This window comes from Marmota flaviventris, chromosome 7 (assembly GCF_047511675.1).
Source record: "Marmota flaviventris isolate mMarFla1 chromosome 7, mMarFla1.hap1, whole genome shotgun sequence".
NCBI lineage: Eukaryota > Metazoa > Chordata > Mammalia > Rodentia > Sciuridae > Marmota > Marmota flaviventris.
Genome location: NC_092504.1, coordinates 113,725,033 through 113,744,714, shown reverse-complemented (window position 1 = coordinate 113,744,714; position 19,682 = coordinate 113,725,033).

The following is a 19,682-nucleotide window of genomic DNA, read 5'->3' as shown; positions in this document are numbered from 1 at the left end:
AATAAAATAAAATGATTGTGTCCAACTTTAATACTAAAAAAAAATTAAAAATTAAGTATCAGAGTCAAATACAATTTTTAAAATTGTTGACAGTCACTACTCAGCTAGCCACAAAGGGGAAAATGATAATGAGGAAAGCAGGTAGAGAATAGAAATAAATCTTTTGTCCTTGCAGAGGGTTAGTGCAAAATCTAATACATTTTCATTCATTCCTTTTTAACTAAGCCTATCAAAAAGAATTCTTTGGTATGCAAGTTAAATCCCTCAAGGGAGGCAGCGCCTTTGTAAGATCACAGAATACTAGTTGGCCCCATGAATCAAAGTACACGTGGACCACTTTGGATATGCATGAGGAAGTGTTTCCGTATACTTGTTATTCTTCTTTTGCTAAAGGGTAAGGAGAATGAAGAAGGCAAATACATTGAAATTGCTCTTCCCCAGACATCTTTCAAGGGAATTCTTTTGTGTTTACCATAGTTTAAACTCAGCTGCCATATTTAAGACAGTGCCCAAACTCTGGCACTATGATTGAGTGTTGTTTTCATAGCCATGATACGTTAATGCTAATACCATAGAGCAAAATGTTTACACAGTGATTCTTGTTCATGGCTTTTCTACTAGAAGGAATGTTGCACTTACTTCTTTAAGTGCCATCTTAAAATGATGGCAAAGGGAATTATAATGTACTTTAAGCAAACATTTAGCTTTACCTTTTCAAAGGAGCAAACATAAGCATTAGTGTGTTTCAAAGGGGCAAGAACCAAAGGGACTATTTTAAATTGAAGACTAAAGATTTTTCATCTCAGCTCAAGAAAGCAAGCTTTGACTTAGGTGGATTTAGCTCAAGTGTGCTATTATGATTAGTGTACAAAGCTGATTTTGCACATAATTGCAGAACTTCACGTAAGGTTAACTCTATTGTATGCATGTAATGACTTTTGAAGCATATTACAAAATTAAGTTGAATGACCTAAACCATTTTATGATTCTCCACTAGACCCATCACTAATTTTATTAGCCATAGTTTCTTTTTCTTCCTACTCAGTCTCTTCTAGGAGATCCATCCTGTCCAAATAGTCTTGTGAGATTGCAATGCACACGCAAATTGCTGAGTGGGCAGCAGGCCATGAAATCACTCCATTCAGGGTGGACTCGGGAAGGGTATCCAATTTAAATCTATATTGGTGGATGCTGTGGTACCCTGATCCATTTCCTGAGCTCAGAGACCCAACTCAGCTGAGAGGATGGTGACTGAGAGCTTGCCCATGAGTATTTTCCCTGTGACTGTGCTTAATTGCTCTTTCCATGATTGCACCCCCTCACTGTCACAGAATGATGATACAATACAGGGCAGCAAAGCCTCAGCCCCTGGTTACCACCTCAGGACAACTGGGAAGACACCTTATAGATCGATCCCCAAGGCATTTACTGTAATTATTTCAGAGCATAACATCTCCTTCTGTTTCAGTCTTGCTTCCTTTTCTTCTATAGAGTAGTTTATTCCAAGAACACATGCCAATAAATGCTTTTAGATAAATCCTTGTCTTAGCGTTTGTTTTCTGGAACCTGTTCTGGGACATCCAATTAGTCTACTTTTTAAAATTGTTGATGGGGCCTAGTCTTTATGTAGTATTTAGCCTTAACAGGACTTTTGTGTCTTGAGAACTTAAAAGAGGAACAAAGGCAAGTAATAAGGAGTTGATGAGTAATGAAATGAAGAAATCATAAAAATAGAGAGAGGCAAAGGGACAGATATATAAGATCCTGTTTAAGATAAATAAATTGACAGTAATTTTAGAATACAGCCATAAAGCCTCAGTGATGGGAATGGTCATACATACCCAAGGGATGGAAAGTCTCTTTCCTTTTTTTAATTGATTTTTTTTAAATAAATGACAGTGGAATGCATTACATTTCTTATTACACTTATACAGCACAATTTTTCATATCTCTGGTTGTATATGAAGTATGTTGACACCAATTTGTGTCTTCATACATGCACTTTGGATAATGATGTCTATCACATTGCACCATCCTTAAAGATACACTCATACACTGCTGGTGGGACTGCAAATTGGTGCAGCCAATATGGAGAGCAGTATGGAGATTCCTTGGAAAACTGGGAGTGGAGCTACCATTTGACCCAGCTATCCCTCTCCTCGATCTACACCCAAAAGAGTTAACAGCATACTACAGGAACACAGCCACATCAATGTTTATAGCAGCATGATTCACAATAGCTAAACTGTAGAGCTAACATAGAAGCCCTTCAGTGGATGAATGGATAAAAAAAAAAGTTGCATATATACACAATGGAATTTTACTCAGCAATAAAGGAGAATACAATCATGGCATTTGCAGGTAAATGGATGGTGTTGGAGAAGATAAGTGAAGTTAGCCAATCCTAAAAAATCAATTGTCGAAGTTTTTTCTGATATAAGGAGGCTGACTCATAGTGGGGTAGGGAGGGGGAGCATAGGAGAAATAAATGAATTTTCTTTCCTTTTTTGAGTCTAAGCTATTTAAAATATTTTCAACAAATTTCTATAACCTTATATGTTCTTTGTTTATAATTCCTCCCCTTCACTTGAGCTAGCTTGAAATTTTATAAAGTTTTGCAATATATAGTTAACAATTTTTGCAAAATCCAGGTAAAGAAAATATTACATGCTATGAGTACAAGCTAGTCACTGAATCAAGGGTTTGGGTTTTAAAATAATTTATGGTGGGCAACCTCTCAGGAGAAACCAGTCAAGGAGAGAAGAAGGCAGAACTGGATGATGGGAAAACCAGAGCAAAGAGGCAACTTTAGAGGAATACCCAGATATTTAGCCTGGTCTCATGAGGGTTCTGGAAAAGGAAGTACATACTGGGGTTCATTCTGCTCCAGAATAAGGAGACTGGACTTAAGGAAAACAAAAAACAAAAAACTTTGATACCACTCAGTCACTGACTGCAGATTGCTGGTGTGTGTGTGTGTGTGTGTGTGTGTGTGTGTGTGTGTCCCCATCCATCAGTCTGGGGCATGGGGACACTTCACCCTGTTTAGCTCTCCATATGTGTGAAACGCTCCAGTGGCCAACAGCAGGCCTCTCAACATGGTGAGTGCCAGCCTTTGGCACCAAAGCAGAAGCTGGAGAACAGGTGCATAAATCCAGAGACAGGCGTCTGAGGAAATCTGGATGAGGCATCAAGAGTGGAACTCATTTTTTTACTGAAACATATGTCAGAAGAGATTCTCAAAATGGAAATGACCTTTTGGATGTCTTTTCTTAAACAAACAATAAAAAAAATGGTCACAATTTTTGTTATTCCTTCCTTCAAAAAGTGAGACTTATTTTCTCTCCTCTAAGTGTAGGCTAGAATTGGTGATTGTGATCCAACGAAGATAATAAGGCAGAAATAATGGATTGTGACTTAAGGAGCTAGTCATAAATAGTAAAATGGCTCCCCCCGACACACTCTTTCCTCTGGGGAAGCCAGCTATCATATTATAATCAGGAGAGGCCCATGTGCTGAGAACTCTGGCCAACAATCAGCGTGAAACCGAGGGCTCCTGCCAGCGACAGAAGAATGAGTTTAGAAGTGAATTGTCCAGACTGACTCATGCTTCTAGATGATAAGGCCCAGGCTGATGTCCTGGCTGAAACCCTAAGAGAGTCCCTGTGCTGAAACCACCTGCCTAAGCCAGTCCCCAGTTTTGGAGCCTCAGAAATTTTCTGAAATCAATGTTAATTATTTGAAGTTGCTAAGTTCTGTGGTAATTTGTTATACAGGAGATAATGAATGCCACCACCTAGTGTCTGGATGCCTGGTTTTCTTTTAGGGGGAAAGACAATCACATAGTTATTTATATTCAAATAAAATATAGTACAGCTTCAAGATGAGGCTGAATTCTCAAAAACACAATTGAATGTAGTTCTTCTAGAATCTGACAATCAGGAACCAAATTCCCCCTACCAAAAATTTTTGCATTAGGCAATAGGAATTGAGCACTTTCAGGAAGGGAATAGAATTGACAAAGTTGTAAAGTTATTTCATACACTTGTAAAAATGAGAAGAAAAAGTGAGTAATATCATAGATTCATAAGCATTAGGCTGTTGTGTGAAAATATAGATGGACAAAAGCTAAAATGTCTATGTGAGGTAGAATCCACCTTGGACACTAATTAATAAATAATGATAATTTATTTCATGACTATCTCTATTCCTCAATTATCACATTTACAAACTTGCAGCAAAACGTAAGCTTACTGGGTGGTTGTGAGTTTTAGATGGAGTATTTGTCACCTTTGCATTTCTATAATAAAATACCTATGAAGTAAATAGAGCTTTATTTTGGCTCATGGTTCTGAAAGTTCAAGTACAAGATTGGGTGGTCCCATTGGTGCCTTTGGTAATGGAGATAAGAATCTGTGTTAGAGTGAATAGCCCCATGTTGAGCCATGGAAGGAGAGAAAAAGAGGATGAGTAAGTCACCTCCAATGACAAAAGGACCTCTCATAAGGCTCACCTCCTAAAAGTACCTTCACCTCACAGTGCCACCTGAGATCAAGCCCTTAACGCATGGGCCTTCAAAGGACATTCAACATCAAAAATACAGCAGATGGGTCAGCGGTTCTCATGGGAAGCTGAGGACATTTGGCAAATGTGTAGCAGCAGTTTTTGTTGTCAACATGATTAGGCCAGCACTGCTGACATTTGGTGGAAAGGGCCAAAAATGAGAAATGTTCAGCAGTATGGGGGCTGAGCAATCCTGCATGGTGCACAGTAGCCTCAAGTTCTATGTGATTCCCAATGTCCCACCTCTCCAATCTCATAGGAGGGAAATCAGCTTCTGACTGTCTTGGATCATCATACACTTTACATACAATTGGCAATTGTTTTTTAACATAAATTTAAGAAATTGAAGTAATTTTTAAATTGATTTAATAAATACCAATTTTTCTAGAAAGAGTACTACAGAAATTTTATATGTATATGACATACATATGTGTGATATATTTTCTTCTTTTCTTTTTTCTTTTTTGAAGAATATTTACCAAGAGTTGTATGGCAACTTGAAAATCATGCCCGGAACAACACTCTGGGTAAGGGCAGAGCTTATACTGCACCATTTATCAGTTGGCATTCACAGTTGGCCTAATCAATGATTCTAATCATAGGTGCAAAAAACATATTGGGCTACTTCATTATATTTTCCAATGGGATAGAACCCTAACATACAGATATTGTTTACATATATTAATTTATTTTACATTTCTTCATTTTTATTTCTGCTTTCTATAAAAAGGGCATCACATTGGCTTTTTAAGAAATATTATTCACAAAGGTAGGTTGCATTATCTCTGAGCTTTATGTCAGAAGTATAAGGAGAATGTTGTAAATGATTTCTATTTAAAGATACTGATGAGATGATGGAGAAACATCAATTCCAGGAAAAAGACATTTGAAAACAAGGAAGAGGTATGCAAAAAAGGTTATTATAACATGACAGTTCCTTATCTACAATTCCTGAATACTTTTTTTTTTAAATCTGAAATTAAAAAGGCTTTTAACTGGGCCACAAAATCCACTTAAACTTAGCTTACAAATATATAATCTGAATTGACATAAATTTATTCATAGTATGTATGTATGTATTTACTTATATGCCTATTCTTACTTTTCGCTACATAAAAGTTAAGGTGCTTGAGTCTGGAATGTTGCCTAGGCCTTATGGGGGATTCAATGCAGTAATTAGAGTATATCCCCCATTTTGCTTTACTAAAATTTTAAATATTCAGGATTCCAAAACTTAATGGACTCTTCATGTTTCAGAAAAGTGACTGTAGACCTGCACAATGACCATCTTGAGATGTTGCTATTAGAGCTCCAGACTTCTGATGAAGGTTTACTAAGAAGATGTGATCCTGAATTTAATCCTAAATTTATGATTTTGACCGAGAATATTTTAGGCTTCCTATTATTTTGAACATACTTACTCAACAAATCTATAGGAATGGAATTTATTCAAAAGACATAACAATAGATTTAAGTAAACTGTTGACTATATTAAGAATGAGTAAATCTTATAGTATAATTTCAGCTTTACTTAATATTTACCAACTTTGTGTTATTGTCAGGCCCTGGGGAGCAGAACCTGGAAAGAAGACCTGGTAATTCCTTTCAATAAGTTCTTTTTTTTTAAAGAGAGAGAGAGAGAATTTTAATATTTATTTTTTAGTTATTGGCGGACACAACATCTTTGTTTGTATGTGGTGCTGAGGATCGAACCCAGGCCGCACGCATGCCAGGCGAGCGCACTACCGCTTGAGCCACATCCCCAGCCCTCAATAAATTCTTAATCCAGTAGGAAAAACCATCATGAGGACAGATGAGTACTGTAAAAGGTGCTAAAGGAGAACATGGATTTATATAGACTGTGAGCTGTCACATCATAGATAAGCAAAAGATCAAATGAATTCAAACCTGTAAGTCTCATCTAAAAACATGTAGTCTGCTCTTTTTCAATTTTAATCCCTAAGGCTTTTTCATGTTTTTTTTTTACATTAATAAAATTATCTCATCCAAAAACTTGCTATGTTTAGTCCTAGAAAAGTAATGAGATCTAACGTTAAGATCACTGATTTTTCAAAAGAGTTCTTAGAATATAAAGATCCTCAGGACACCCAACCATGGCATGCCTAGTTGTACTAGGGATCCCTGTGCCCTGCAGCTCTGACAAATCCCCATCCCAGTCCCAGAACCCACCGCCAGACCCTCTGTGATTTAGTAGTCTTGAAACATTTCCCTAGTTTTTGAGTATTCATCTATTTCTACCTTCTCCTCCACCAACAAATATACTCATGTCCACACCTTATGGGTTGCCAAGCCTCATTTCTCCCTCCAGTCATCCATGTGGCTTGTCTTCCTCCAGAGTGACCAATAAGCTTTAGGACTACTTAAATATAATTGATTATAAACCAGGATTAAATAGAGGCTTCTAAAATTTTCTGACATGAAAGCTCAGGTATGAATTTACATCATCTTATCAACCACAGAAACTTTAGGTATAGGAAGCTGGCTTGTGCTGGTACCTTACCATTTGTGGGCAGAAGAAATCACATCTAAGGAATCATGGAGAAGAGACACTGGTATCCTATACACCAGGATCTAAGTACTCAATGAGAATACCTGCAGATGACAGTTTGGAGAGCAGGCAGTTAAGCAAACAGTCATGAGAACCCCCAATTTTAAGGATAATGCACTAAGGAAATACAAAATTAGGCATCAGGATACAGGTAGAAATTTAAGTCCAGTTAATTTTCAAAATAGCAAACAGCTCATGTTTATTGAGTGCATGGACTGTTTATTCTAGGTGCTGAGCTAAATGTTTCTCATCCATCTTCTGGTTTAACCTTTAAACAATCTGATAAGGTAGGTATTGTTATTTTATTCCTCTCTCTTTTAGTTGAGGACTCAGATTTATCGAAGTTCAGTGGCTTTCCCAAGGTATCAAGGCTGATTACTGATGTAGCAGGGATTTAGATCATAGTCCCTCTGACACTAGAGTTCTAACTATAAACTATTGGCTACATTACCTTTCACGATGCCTCTAAATTTTGTCAGAAGGGTGAATTCTTGGAGTGCCAAAATTACTACATGAAATTATTCTCAGTCTTTCCACAATGAGTCAGTGGTATAGATATGGTAGAAGCCAGTTTTATGGAAACCAGTAGCCATCAAACAGAGGTGAGCAAGACAGGGAGCTCAAGTTATTCATGAAAGTACAGTAAAGAGGCAGATTAAAAGGTGAAAAATTTCAGAGTCGGAAACTATTTAGCAGAGGATCTTTCTGGCTTTCAAACTTTGTCAAGGGAAATAAAGCAATCCCAGTTCTCATTTAGGTACAAAGGGGAAAAGGAAATTTTCTTAGAAATATAATATTTGTGATTTAGCTCCCTATGGTAATGTGCAATAATGAATTGTTACATGTGGAAAAAATATTAGTTGCTCCTTATTAGAAAGTGTTCTTTTCCAGCCTGTAACACTGAAGTAAAAAAGAAGTTAAATGGATCCAAATTTTTTAAAATAGATTTTATGTCTTAGGAGGTGCCTGCAGAATGTAAGTTGTGATATAAACATAGTACAGGAAAGAATGGTGGTTGAGTGGGAGACAACACCATGAAGAATACCAAATATATAAATCTTGGATGCAAAGCACATCTTCAACACTTGATATAATCTGTGTGTTTGATTCAAGGAAAAATTGAATTATGTAAGGATAAAACACAGATTCTAGAGTTCTGTCAAGGAAACACTAAATGTGAATGTTTCAGAGCATTCAATCTGTTTATTTTGTCCATTTAAAATTATATTTTTAGCTTACTAATATTTTAATACATTTACTCATTTATTCAGCCAGTGTGCAACAGGTATTCATTGGGTATCCATCAAGTACCGGGCACTGGGCTGGGGATGTGGCTCAAGTGGTAGCACGCTCGCCTGGCATGCATGTGGCCCGGGTTCGATCCTCAGCACCACATACAAACAAAGATGTTGTGTCCGCAGAAAACTAAAACAATAAATAAAAAATTCTCTCTCTCTCTTAAAAAAAAAAAAAGTACCAGGCACAGTTCCAAAATGTATTAAGCACTTTTAGAAAACAATATTCTATAAAGTATTCCTTTTTTCTAAACTCTTTACTGTGGGTTACATTTTGATACAGTGCACACCTATGTGTGTTTATATATATTGTGTGTGAGAGAGTGTATTTGTGCTTGCATATGCGTTTGTGTGCTCATCTGCTATGAATGAAATAATATAAATGTGCAAAATCATAAAACAATTTTATTTCTCACTGCTTCTTGTGCAAAATACTAAAATTTCTTCAGCATTAAAAATAATAATGTGTTATACCAGTTGTGATGGTAGACTCCTGTAACCCCAGCAACTTGGAAGGCTGAGGTAGGAGGATCATGACTTCAAAGCCAGCCTCAGCAACTTAGCGAGGCCCTAAGCAAATTAGTGAGAACCTGTCTCAAAATAAAAAATAAAAAGGGCTGGGGATGTGGCTCAAGGTTAAGAGTTCAATCCCTGGTATCAAAATAACAACAACAACAATAATGTGTTGGGCTGGGGAGGTAGCTCAGTGATAGGGTGGTTGCCTTCTAAGCATGAGGCCGTGGTTTTTTTTAAAGCAACACTGAAAAAAACATAAACCATTACAATGAATGAAGGCAAAATTACTAAGATTTATGAAGGGAATCATTCACAGCTAGCACCTGTGTCTTATTGGGGATTAAACCATTATTGCCCTCATTCTCTTTGAGGTTTTACCATTCTTCTCTTCTAAACTATGAAGTTACTTTAAAGTTTATGTAGTGGGTTTTTAATATTACTGGCTGGATTAGGTCTCTCCACTGCTCTAAAAGCTACAAACATTCTGAAATAATCCCTTAAATTACATAAAAGGAGAAAAAAATCTTCAATCAATTGTAGGGAAAATATAGGTAATTTTACTCCTACAAGATTGGCAAATGTCAACATGACAAAGGTAACCCATATCACCACTCTTCACAAATAGGCTAAAGTCACTTAACTTGATTTAAAAAAATATAATGAAAATTATTAAGCTAAAAGACAGCAAAATAAACCTTAAACTTAACAGACTCCACACTTGAATTAAAGCACTTTCAGATAGACAAAAAGAAAAAATCTTTTATTCAGAATAACATTGTAACATACAAAGCAAGAGTGTGGATTACGAATTCATTAGAAATTTAGTTCACATTTAACTTTCAATGTAGATATAATTCTGGTGCAGAGGAGACCTTCCAAAAAGAGAAAACAATAATTTTCATCTCCTTGGTAAAATCCTCACATCATACACAATTCAAGCTGTTGAAAAAGTCTTTTTACCTTGAAGAATAGCCTGGACTGAAATAGCAGGTAAAACAAGGGATACCCTTTCCAAAATATTTGCTGGTTATATCATTACTACCAACAAAGAGCATTCATATATTTTGTTCTAATTTATTTGTAATGAATTTTAAGTATTAGTCAGCCATCATCATAGGTATCATGGGAATCAACTCACCAGCAGATTCGAAGGTATTTATTTAATAACAAAAAGTTATAAATAAAAATTTTAACAGAAAGATATAAATGAATGACCCAAACATTGGAATATTATGAAGCTATTCAATTAAATCATGCAAATTTAATGACAAGAGGAAAAGATTTATCATACAATATTAATAGCAAAAAGCAGAGAAGTATTAATAGTATGATTCTAAGTTTATAAAAGGTGATGGGAAATAATACCAAGAGTTGACATTAGGAAATACTTTATCAATAGAAATCTAATCAAGATATTTTTGTGATATTTGCATTCACTTATAGACTATCAAGACAGATTCATCTTTCTGTTCTCACATATGTATCAAATGTTAAAAATTAAATAAAACATGAAATTTTCACTTTTGAATGATTTTAAGGAAATGTGTGTACTTTGTGAAACAAATGACAACAAATTTTAATACTTCATCCAAATTTTAATATCACATCAGAAATCGTAGAAGTTAGAAACCTAGTGGGGTCACATTCCAGAAAAGAATTTGTTTTGCTATCCAAATCAGGACAATGTTTCCTGAGCCATATGGTTTTTCTCCAAGAATGTGGTAAGGTTTGTGTTCTTAGGGGATGGGGTGACAGGGGAGAGGAGGGTCTTGGAATTTCAACATTTGAAAATTAGGTGGCCACAATGTTGGAGGTGAGTCCAAATTTGACCAGAGGTTAATGTACTTAAGCTTTTGTTGTGCTCTCTGTCATCTCTCCCATAATTTCACCCAAGCAGGTTCTGTTTTCTTTCTTAGTAATTATCACTGACACACATCTGGCAACTTAATCCATGAGAATCTTCCTGCAGTTTTGCAAGGAAGCCAAATTCACCTTGCTGTAGGGTGGTGCAATGAAGCATCCTTGAACTGAAAAATTTAACTGTAGTTAAGCTGCTAGCCTGATTCCCATGGGCACTGATTTAAAGGGTCTGCTTTCAGTGGTACTAAAACAAGTTAACAACTGCAGTGCTGATGAAAGAGTTATTCTCTAAGTGAAACATACCCCTTCCTGCTGTGTGGCCTCTTCCAACAGATCAGGTTTACTGTATACTTTCATTACAAATTCAAGATAATTCCTATTACCACTCTTCAGAAGCAGAATTTTTGGTGGCTGTGGGCACAGTGGGTGGGGGAAACTGGGGTTGGAAGCCCGGAGCACCTTATCATTGAGCCACATAGTCAGGCGTTTGTGTTTACTTAAAAAAAAAACAAAAAAAAAAACATAGTCTTGCTAAGTTGCCGAGTGTCTTGCTAAATTGCTAAGTCTGGCCTTGAATTTGGGATCCTCCTGGCTTGGCCTGCTGAGTGGCTAGGATTACAGGCATGTGTCACTATGCCTGACCTAAAGCCCAGAATTTAACAAATCATGGTCACAGTATTTTCTAGCATCCATTATTTGTTGCATCACTGATTCATAAAACTTTTTTTTTTTGGATCAAGAAGACCTTTGATAGCATTATTAAGTATCAATATGTGTATTTATAAAATGTTTCCTTACAACATCATAAAGTTGACAGATACTATAATTTCAAGTTCATCTATGGACCTCAGTCTAAGAGCTGTTGCTTTAGGTACTGAAATACATAAATATGTATCAGCAGTAGCATTTTATTTAATTCTGTTTATTTTCTGTTTGTCAGGATTGAACCTAGGAACTTACAAATGCTAAGAAGGTGATAAACTATTAAAATATACCCTCAGGCCCTGTAATAAAATTTTTGGATGGGGACTCTTTCTTCTATGGACATATATAGATTTTACGAGAAAATCCTATAACAGAATCCTGCTTTCCCACTATTGTGATTTTTGAGAGTCACATCTAAATAACACTTTTTTTAATGGAAAGATGTAGTAAAACGATACTTTGACACAAGAATTCCTAAAACAAATAAATAACAACAACAACAACAATAAAAAAAAAACACTAACTTTCCAATAGCACCATGTCAGTAAGTCACAGATTTTGAAATCTGGAGAAAATACTAAGTAAACTATGGAATGAACTTATCTTAAAGGAGAAATTCTCTGTGGAATTTTTCAAACAAAAATTGAATTTGTTCATCCCCGTTATAGTTCTTTGGAAATGTGTCTCAAAATACATCTCCAGGAGGTGAGCTGGTGACATGGTTGAATTAGTTTGCAATTCAAGACAGCTGTAGATTAAATAGTATACCTCAATAAGTACAAATATCCTGGGCAAAACATTGCAGCAACTAGGAAACATAGGTAAGAGAATCTTTTTTACTAAAATACCTGTACACTAATACACAGAGTATGTCCAATAAATTAAAATAAATCGAAATAGGAAAGGAATAAAAACACATTGTTATGACTCTGACAAAAATAAGTACAAAGAGGGGAAAAGGTTATGGCTTAATGATAGAGGGCTTGCCCAGCAAATTCAAGGGCCTGGGGTTAAATTCCCAAAAATAATTACGAGGGAGAGAGAGAGATAGAGAGAGAGAGAGAGAGAGAGAGAGAGAGAGAGAGAGAGAGAGAGAGAGAGATAAAGGGAGTGAGGGAGAGATAGAAGAAGGTGAGTACAATGGAATTGATGAGAGAGGCATAGAAATACAGAAAATATAAGTAACTCCTCTATTAAAAGAAATGAAAGAAACTTGACTCATGCATTTGTAGTCTCAACTACTCAGGACACTGAGGCAGGTGCATCACCTCAGCCCAGGAGTTTAAGGCCAGCTCAAGCAACAAAGGAAGACCCTATCTGAATGAATGAATAAATAAATAAAAGAAAGAAAGCAAAGGGAAAAAAAGAAGAAGAAGCAAAATAGGAGTGATTTTGGGTAAAGATAGTCAAAAGGTGCATATTATACAACTATGCTATATGTAACTATGCCATCTAAAGGGCAGAGGAATGTTGTTTTCATAGAGATCAATAAACAAACACTAAGACAGAGCATCATATTTGAGAAGGATCTGGATTTAACAAACATTTACTCAATGTTTATTTCATAAGCTGGAGATGTTATATGTTGAGAGAGACCCATGCGTCCTTGGGGTATTCATTCATTTTCTGCTGAGTGGAGATGTCAATTATAATGGTCACAGGTAAAGCATATGGTTGCTAATATCTACTGTGTATCAGTCACTTTACTTAATGCTTTACTTAGATAATGTAAATCTCTGGAGAGTTCCTCTGATATTTGCTTTACACAAGAGCAATGTAAGAAATCAAGAGATTAATAAATAGACACTTACTGCCATTTGTTAGTATCTGGTTAATGCCAGAACTGAGTCGATTCCAAAGTCCCTGCAAAACAATCCAACCTAACTATTGTAGGGACAATTGATGAAGCATACATTTAGCACACATTTAAAACAAACAAATTGAAGGAATTGCACAAGAAGTAACTTTTGAGCTAGATCTGAAAACTGAATAGGTTTTTGCAAAAAAAAAGAAAAGAAAGAAAGAAAGCAAGAAAGAGGAAGGAAGGAAGGAAGGAAAGAAGGAAGGAAGGAAGGAAGGAAGGAAGGAAGGAAGGAAGAAAGAAAGAAAGAAGAGAGAAGTTATTTGAGGCAGGATAAATCTCACCTATGAAGACGCTAACTGATACAACACATGGTAGAACAAAACAAGGAAAGAGTATATTTAGTAAAGTGTGAGCTGCATTGCACAAAATGACAGGATATTTTTGAGAAAGGAGAGATTTCTGTTTGAAATGCATCTTTACAGCAATAGGTAGTATTCATAGGATTGGTGGAAGAGGAGGACAGAAGAAAGGGCGGAGACAGTAATCATGGGCAAGAAGAAAGATCAACTAAGAAACATAATAAAGCTTGAAAGACAGTGGTAGCTAAGATGAAGTAGAAGATATGGCTACAGAAAAGGCTAATCCAACAGTGGGGTTGACAGAATGTACTATGGGGATGGAGAGGGAGGCATTTAGGATGCTTCCCAAAGTTAATAACTAGTATTTGAAATCAATACCATTAATTCATTGAGAAGCAACAGAGAAGAGCAGGGGTGACAAAAGGGAAAGGGTAAGAATAAATTCTGTTTAAGTGGTACATATAGGTGGATGGCTTCATGGAACTGAGATGGAACTCAGAAGCAAGAACAGGGTTGGATGTAAAGAGTATGAGATGAACCACGTGCAGATGGTATTTCAAGTCAGGAAAGAAATAAGAGTGCCAGGAATCTACAGAGGAAGAGAACCAAGAATCAGAATGTACTGGGAAGCAAGAAGAGAATTTCAAGAAAGGCTACTGAATAGCATGACATATGGTTACAGCCGTACAGTATAAGATCCCACGCTACTTCGTAGATATTAGAAGCATTAGCATAGGGTTTAAGGTTTATGACTTACAAAATATCCACTGGTTGTAGCTGACAACCAGTTCAAGGTACATGATCACATGGATAACTCTACTAGATCAGTGCTTCTCAAAATAGTCCTAATGTTACAAAGGTTAGAACCTGGACTGATGAATGGAAGTTCTAAAGAGCAGAATTGTTATTCCAGGTGTCAAAGAGAATCCTGACCCTCTCTGCTACATTCTCAAATAAAGCGTTCAATGTAAATGCTGGAAGAAACATCTGAGATTATCTAGTTCAAATTACTCACTAATCTAACAGATGGAGAAAGCAGGTAAAAGTAGAATTTAGCACTAAAGTTATCTTGCAAAAGTAGTTACTGCACTGAAGACTTGATTACCTCAAAGGCCATTTGTAACCCCACTTCCTATATTGATAAACTGGACAAATTTGATGGCCATCTTCTTAAACAAAGAGGAAATTTTTGTGGAGTGTGGGTTTCTGAGAAATACCAATAGTTTGCATCTATAATAAATCAGAAGACTATGCAGGATTATATATGATCAAATAGCTATAAATAGTCTCAACACTCAGTTGAAAGCTTGAGATGTCTGAGAAAAGTAAACTGGATATTGACTTCTATGTTTATGTATCCAAAATTAATTGAGCACTTATTAGATGCAAAACATTGGGCTGAATCATGAAAGTGATGTGATGCATTTACTTGTTTGGGATGACTGTAGGACCAAGGGCAGCCCATAAAACTTAAGGAGAGGAGCTGTGCTGGAAGGTTCAAGCCATCACTTGTCAAAGTATTTAAGTGTCTTTGGACCAAAAGTTGATGGCCTGTAACTGTAGGGTGATGAGGTAGCACATTAGTGATTTGATTTATCCTTCGTCATGCCTCATGGAAATAGCAATAGTTTGTGGATAGAGCATAGAGGGTATCATGAACTCTTTTGATTCCAGGATTTGACTGGGCATCTAGAGTATAGGTTTTCCTAAATAGATACTAAAAAAACATCTTTGATGTAGTTCACAACTAAAATTGAAGTTTGCTTTATAGAAAGGAATACATAGACTTTGTTTGCTCAGGGAATCATGTAGCTAAATTTAAAAGCAGATGCATGTGCATGCAAAACATTTTGCCTTCTTCCATGAATAGAAACCAAATATAAACCTCGTAATTTTCTTCAAAGGCTTTTACATGTCTGTGTGTGACGTTGAGCAATTACTCAGTCCTCACATTCCCACTTTCTGACTCAATCTCCAGCTGCAAAAATTAAGATGAAAACTTTCCACAAAAGTAATCATTACAAAGTATCTAAGTATCTTTGGGTAAGAGACAGTCTTAAAAACAAATCACTATGATGTATTACCATGCCAGTTAAGGTTGCAACAAGACTCGGGTCTTGTTAACAATTTGTATAACTTTATTCTACCATGCTGACAAAATATTTCATCAAAAAAGTAACTGCTATGTAATATAGTAAGATTTTGATTTAGCAAGACATTTACATTAACCTATGAAAACATATGATGAGAATCAAAATTTATTCTTCAAATTATTATGGGCTTCCAGAAAACTTCTCAAGGTACTCAATATACGATTGATCCATTTGACTTCTCATTTTACAGGTTTTGCTGAAGGTCAGTTTCTTCTCATAGTGGTGAATGACAGTAGTCCTCAGACCCCAGGATCTGAAGTTGCTGAGCTAGACTGAAGAGGCACACTTAGCTTCCCTCCTTCTGCTTCTTTTCAAATGCTGGCAAAATCATATTTTTAGATCAGAGCATTGGGATTGAAAACTAAGACATCAAACTCAAGTCAATGAATCATTCATGCACTTTCTATTCTCCTTCATAAGAGGTCTTTCCCAACAAATATGACACAGAGTTGTTGATTTGTGAACACACATGAAATTAATATTATCAGTAGAGAAATTTGAAAAATAATCACTACTGTTGGCATCATCATTAAAAACGTTAGCATCTGGATTAGGAAACATTAGTTATATTCCTTGCTAAAGTTAAACAAGAGGCAAAAGGAATATCTTATTCTACATATTTTGAAGAGGTTACCTTTCTAAATTTTTGTTACCTACAATTTTTTAATATATAGATATTTGAGCTATATCAAAAACTAGATTATTCTGTGCAAAAATTATTTTATATACTTCTATCTGGTTTGCCATTGTATCTGGTTGTTTTTTTGGTAAGTTCAGCAAGACACTTCTTTCAACAGGTATAAAAAATGATTTTTAAAAAAGATCTCTTTGCTAACAGGAATTCTAATAGCATATAGAGGGCTGTTATGAATATTACATATCAGAAGTGTCACAGATTAATACTAATTTTTTAAACAGAATTAAAATTTAGAGTTCTTACTAAAATATTACTTATAGATTAAGATCATTGCAGAATTTACATTAACTTGATTTTTCCCTAAACAGATGAAAAACTCTTTCACAGGTTTGTTTTAAATTTAGCTTTAGAAACCATTGTACTTTCTATACAAGTTCTATGGAAGACCTTATCTCACAAATGAGAATATACTGAGATCCCAGTGTTCCCTATAAATAGGCAGAATATCCAGAACCCTCCCTATGCTAAGTAGCATTAAATCAGTAACAAGACTGAAATATAGAATGTATATGCTTTTATAGGGTCACATGCAATTTAGTTCAAAAGTACAAAATGGAAACTACTTATGCTAGTGGAAAAAATAAAAATATATTAGAATAATAACCATTTAAAATATTATTTTCTAACATCAGGATAAAAGAGAAAAAAATGAGCTAAATTGCAGAAATAAAATTCTCACAAAGAGTTAATGTACTACTACCATGACAGAAACACAGTCCATGCTATAAACTTCAGAGAATAGATAGTTCAGCTATGAAAGAGTGACTTGTGGTAAGGCTTAGGAAAACTCCCATCCTAATCTCTTTCCAGAAATAGTACTGAAATAAAATTCTGAGCATCCTCAGGTCTACAGCTAACTTTGGAGAGAAGCAGTCCAAAGAAGTAGCATTATCTTCTTTTCTCTATTGTAAGTGGAAAGTGAAATGGTTTCTGGGGAGATTCAGATGAAACATGGAAATTGAAAAGTTGGAACCGATGCCCTCAGATAAAAGTGTCGCCTGAAGGTCTTCACACTGAGTTATGAATAAGATCTGAAACCTATTTTATCTGTCCCCTTTTTCCACTGCATGAGGAATGGATACATGCCTCTGCCAGAGTTAATCCCAGCAAAAAATATTTTGAGAGAGCTGAGCAAAATTCCTTCATCAAAGGCTGCACATTCCTCCTTTTGCTCTCAACCTTCTTCCTCCAAAAGAAATAAAACTAAATAGACTATATCTAATCCTTAAACTATAACTCAGTTTGGCAAAGAGGTTTTTGAAAAGTAAAAATGGAATCAAGAATCCACTCTTCCTACATCTGAGTAAATAGTAGTTTGGAGGTAAACTATGTAATATGCAAATGATCAGAACAAAAGTTAAAGACACAGGAATTATGCAAATATTTTGTTTTATTTATTTTTTTGAAAGAGGAAGGAAGAAGAGAATGGAAGATTTGGAGAGGTATAGATAGACACACCCAGTGGCAATAATCAAGTCTGGAAAGAAAAATAAAGAATAGAAGAAAATTTCCCAGAGTGTTTCACATTATAAAACTATGTATTTAAACACAAATGAGTTATGAACTGTTTTTACTGTTTTATTTCATTTACTGTTTTATTTCATTAAATGTTAATTGTTATTAGATATTTATTAAATTATAAAATAAATGTCATCATTATCCAAAGTAAGGACAGTGGTTGAAAAGATGGGTTAGGTAGAAAGAGACTACATTTCCTCTTCTTTCCTAGAGAAGGAACAGACACACTGACTGACACAAAAGTCAAGTGCTTAGCAAATAATTTCCTGATTCAATGTTTTCGATAACATTTTTCCCCACAACTTTACTGGGGTTATTTTTAAAGTTATATCTTGTGTTGATGAGAAATTTTCCAAAATATGTGGTTTTTTTCCTTGTTCCATTTTAATTGCTTGTCCCTAACTTTCAAGTGAAAGTATGTACATAATAGTTTCACTTAAAAAAAAAAAAGCTAGCATGCATGGCATGGCTTCATTTTAAATGAAATATCAACCATTGTCATATAATGTAACAAGTACTCTTGATGTTTTGTTGGTTTCTAGCAAGCAGCATTACTTTATCATACAAACATGTGTGGGTTGCCTGGATTTAGCTGGACTTGACTCCATGGCATGGACTGGATTCAAATCTGCATCAGATATCTTCTGGCACTGGCAAACATTTGGAAGTGTATTCTTATGAAGATGGCAAGAGTCAAAAAGAACAAATCCAAAAGAAGAACAACCAACAATAAAAATTAAAGAAAAAAATAAAAAATAAAAAAAGAAGCACATTTGAAGGCTTTGTACACATCACAGGCACTTTTATCCATATGGTTAAAGCCAGGCGAAATTGAAATAAAGACCAAATTCAGGAAGAGGGAAAATATACTCCATTCACCATTAGACAGTGGTAAAGATATAGCAGAGTACTACTACAAGGGGCAGAACTGAGACCAGCAATTCTACCATATCATTCATTTTTTTAAAAAAAATACATACCTATGTGCATAGAGAGCTGATAATAAATGATAGAATGACAAAGTTGTAGATGATTTTTGAATTTTATTTCTTGCTTTGAGGGAGGTATATTTAGAGTACTGAATTACATGTACTTCTTTCTTTCTCTCTCTTTCCATCCTGGGGATTTAACCCAGGGGCACTTAACCACTTAGCCCTTTGTATTTTTTATTTCGAGATAGGATCTCACAACATTGCTAATAGCTTTGTTAAATTCCTGAGGATGTCTTTGAACTTGAAATCCTCCTGCCACAGCCTCCCAAGCTGGGAGGGATTACAAGTGTGTGCCACTGCCTTCAGCTATTTTTTAAGAACAAGTTTATTGAGATATAATCCACATGCTAAAAATGTCACCCTTTTCAAGTAGTATATATCTCAGTGGTTTTTAGTATATTCAGTTTTGAAACTATCACCACTATCCAATTTCAGAATATTTCCGTCATTTCAAAAAAGAAAAACCTGAAATCTTTAACAGTACTCCTTATTTATTCCCTTCCCCTAGCCTCTGAAAGCCTTAGTCTATTTTCTGTGTTGATTGATTTATTTGTCCTGAAACGTATAAATGTGAATGGCTTCTTCTACTTGACATGTTTCCAGGGTTCAGTCATGCAGTAGTATGTATCAGTGCTCCAATTTTTTCTATGG